The 4,344-nt window shown below is 37.0% G+C and overlaps 1 pseudogene; it reads left to right on the plus strand.

The window, feature by feature from the left end:
• Positions 1-2,781: 2,781 nt before the first annotated feature.
• On the plus strand, positions 2,782-2,945 carry LOC131686446 (U4 spliceosomal RNA; annotated as a pseudogene).
• The last annotated feature ends 1,399 nt before the right edge of the window (positions 2,946-4,344 follow it).

Below are 4,344 nucleotides of genomic sequence, written 5' to 3' on the forward strand. Positions count from 1 at the left end.
TTGTTTTATTGCGGGAGCATAATTCAGACGCACTCCCCGCGGACACGGTGAGCCAGTTTAATATATTTGGCCTGAAAGTTATGCGCTTGGCGCACTATTTTGCATCCTCGAACAAACCGACCAAGTAGGCATCGATGGCTTCTCGGGGCATCATTACGACTGAGCTTTGTAAGCGTAGCTCGACTTTGCAGTCCTGTACAATCTCACGAACCAGACGCTGGAACGATAGCCTACAGATTAGTTGCCCTTTAGTTGGGGCGAAATTCTTGCAGGGCGACAGTTCCAATGAGTCACCAGTAGCTGGGGCACTTTTTCGACCTTCGTCATTGCCAACTGCTTTCCTCCGGTGGACTGGCTGCTTGCTAGTACTTGAACGAATACGAATGATGAGAAAAACCGACCGACAGATATTTATATAATCGCGCTAATATGCACTACTATCGCTTTCTCGCTCGTTCTCGTGCCGTGCATGAGCCTTTCCTTTCTGTCTGGCTTCTAATGGCCTAATCAAAGTAATATGCCGTCTTTCCCCCACCAACTGCTCTCGTCAAGCAACCCAATGCGAATAATCATAGGAACAAACATGTAGTGGACCTATATATAAACTTTTCATTATTTTATTGTTCGGTTGGTCCACCATAGTGACGGCTGTGTGCGGGATGGGCTGAAAATTTTCATTTTTCCTAGTCGTTTTCGAAAGATTTTTCAAAACACATTTTTTTGTTATTAGTGCATGTTATACATACTTCAAATTTTAATACAGCATAGAGGAACAAATTTTCAACAAATTGGCCTCAAAATTAAACCATTCTGTTAAGTATGTTAAAAGTTATTAACGTTCAAAGTCTGACGCGGCGCCGCAGCCGATATTTTGAAACGGAACCCCTATATTGAAAGCTTAAATGTATTCTACATTAAAACATTGAGCGAATAATTATTAAATTGACCGTTTGCTAGATCTACAATAACAACAATGAGATATTTTTTTGCATTGTTACAAAACAGTTGATTGGTATTCATGAAGACATAGCAAACAGTTTAGAAAAAAGCTGTTTTTTCGTACAATTATCCGTACAACCTTAAATATTAATATAGCAGACTGGTTATGAAAATTAACACATGCCCATGAGCTTAACCCTTCCATGTCCAACTATTTTCTAGCGTATATAGAGTTTCGGGGTCATGGACGTCGCAAATGTGAAAAAAATCTGTGAACCCGGCTGCAAGCCTGTACTCCAAGCATCATCATCAGGACGTCAGGAACGTAGGATTCGAATAGTGCGGAATACTCAGATAGAGCGGGACTGAAAGGCTTTTGGTCGGCAGAGATTAGTTGTGGAGAAATCTCTATCAAACTCCCTGGAATTGCTGACACCGGATTAATATTTGTGCATTTGAATACTGTTCTTGAGGCATGAACAGCATTAACAGATCTGCGGTCAAAATATACAGTGCATCACTTTGAAAATAATGGTTAAAGCACTACCGGAATACACAGGGAGTGTGCTAGCACGGTGGAGCCCGAAACCTGTTTCCTTTGCAGGGTATTCAAGAAAATTTGGTGGGATCAATCCAATTTATTGTTATTTTATAGTTCATTATATAATTCACACCATACCATAATTATTATATCCACATATCCTCTTCCCATTTCCCTTCCTTACCAACAAACTCCTCCATCCGTAATACCTATGTAGATTGCGTGGGCTCCCCGCGTCTTCTAAAGTAGGTATTCAACTAACATTTCCTTCCCTTTAGCGATCGTAAGGACATGGCCAGGTGTGCGGTGAACTATACCACATTTAGTATAAGTCACTGTATCAACCACCCATGGTGAGTGCGGTCGTTTTTGCTATGCTTTTGCTATGTATATAGAGTTCCGGCGAAGACTACATATTAAGAAAACTGATATCTTTTTCCTTATACCGATGCGATCGAAATAGCTCCACTAGCCGTGCCCTTCGTGGTGGTGTAATGATATGTGTCAAAAAGGGAATTCGAAGTAATATCGTAACTGTCGATGGTGCCGACCATCTGGAGCAGGTAGGTGCTCGTATATACTACGGGGCAACGTCTCTCTTCGTCTGTGCGATTTACCTATTACCGAATTCGGATCTCGCTTTGTATGAACAGCATGCTGCCTGTGTTAATCACCTCTGCACAGTGGGACGAGCCCGGACTTAAGTTCATATATGAATGTTATGCGATATTCTCGCTAGTATTTTTCTCCTATCAGCTGAGCCATCAGAGACATTTTTGCGAGATTTTAAGTGATTTGAACGTAAAATGATTTTTTGGCAGTTTTTTTAAGGGCATATTTCAGGTGTTTTTTGCATAATTTGACCATAGGAACTACATCCGATTATCTTCGTTTTTCAAAGAAATGGTTGGTTTTATGCATTGCATTAGTTCACCAAAATTATCCGTCTGATAAAATTACATCATTAAATCGCCAAAAATAAGTCACTAGTTGGTTTAGTTAGTGTTTAGATAACTGTTTGTCGTAATTTTTTATTGAATTCGAACTTCTAATGCGGTAACAACAACGACGCCTGTGAATGCCCGCGATCACACTATACTCATTCGAAAGCTTTTAATTTTCTTTTTAAAATGAGTATATGCCAGCGAAAATTTGCGATAAGCAGTCAAAATTTAAAAAAAACTGTGAATGGAGACGCATGGTTGTTACTGATATTGAATTTGAATAATCACTTTATAGCTAAAATAATGACACGAATACATGCACAACTGTCAAATAGTATTGAGAGCATGATGAACAAGGGTTTTGCGCAGTGGCGATCTCGTAACCAATGAGGTACAACCGAGGTGCGATTATTGCTAGTTGAAAACTAATACCAAACTAATACCAACAAGGGTTTTACTAGTGATCAAATGGTAGAGGCATTAAAAATGTTTGAAAATCAGTAAAAATTTCAACCATCTGAAATAGGTTATAAAATGTTTCTGAAACTATTTCTTGCTAACTTGAGCAATAACTGTCAAATAGAGTGAATACAGTTGAGCTCTAGTCGTTTGGTGAGAGTATTTTGATCCGAATTTGTATAGCACTGATATTGCTTAAGGGTATGCGATATTATCCAAATAAAATAAAACCATTTTTAAATGAACCATACACACGAAAAAAGGGTTTTGGATTTATTTTCATTTAAGATATGAAATAAGCAAGTAACTTAAAACACACCTACGAAGAAAAATCGTTGACCATCTTGTTGATTAGTGAATGCAATAAAACATTCCACTAAGACGCTCAAAATGCTTGTTTTGAAAATGATAGAAAATGTAGCTTTCATATCTAGTAACCCACTAATGAATTAAATGTTCCAAAATTAGTCGAACACATCTTATTTGATCCGTAAAAACAAATTAGTCATGTCTGAAGCCCCATAATGAGATGTCCATTAATTCGTTTCAATATGAAAAATAAATTCCAAAATAACTATTGAAAACAATCATTATAAAAGACAAAATATTTACTTTTGACCCACTCTAATAAGTAGTAAAGTTATTTTTTTTTATTATTAAAATAGAAATTCAGCGCACAAAAACTTCTTTAAACAAATTTTTGAACCTTCACAGCAAAATAATTTTTCGAGCCACCCTAACGTATAATGACTTTGTTGCATGTGTTAATATCAAAAACGATTTAGCACACGAAAATTAATACACACAAATTTTAAGAACGATTTCGAAAAAAATATTTTTGAGACACCCTAATGATTAGTAAACGCTTATTTTTGAAATGTTTTAATATCAAAAACGAATTCAGCGTACCAAAATTGTATAAAATCGTCCTATTTGAACCGATACGGCAAAGTTTGGACTTTAGTCCACCTTTTGTTCTAAGTCGTGCCACTGTGCTCTGTGAAGTTGGCCGGAAAATTCGCGGAAATTCGATGAACTAAATTTTATTCGTTTGGTGGTCGTTTGGTAGTGATTGATAGTCGGTTTTTAACGTTTGGTTGTGGGCGGGTAATTAATAAAAAAAATATTAAAAAATTAACGAGAAGTTGGCCGGAATAAAATGAAACATCATTATTTCACTACCAAATCTATTCAGATCGATAGGAAATCGTTTGGTGGTCACGAATATGCAATTTTTTTTTGGTTTGGTGGTGAATAGTTAGTTAGTTATTCGCAAAAACAACAAAGCGAAACTAACAACCAAGCATCTCCATTGAAATCCTTATCGGAGGAAGCGCATGGTGTTTCGTATTTTCAAAGTTTTACAACACGTGCTTTCACAAACTGTTTGTAATGCTAAATTTTCTTTATATTCAAAAGCATATACACCGCCGTTATTTGCATAGTCGTCCCGTCCCAATA

This window comes from Topomyia yanbarensis, chromosome 2, assembly GCF_030247195.1.
Source record: "Topomyia yanbarensis strain Yona2022 chromosome 2, ASM3024719v1, whole genome shotgun sequence".
Classification (NCBI taxonomy): Eukaryota; Metazoa; Arthropoda; class Insecta; order Diptera; family Culicidae; genus Topomyia; species Topomyia yanbarensis.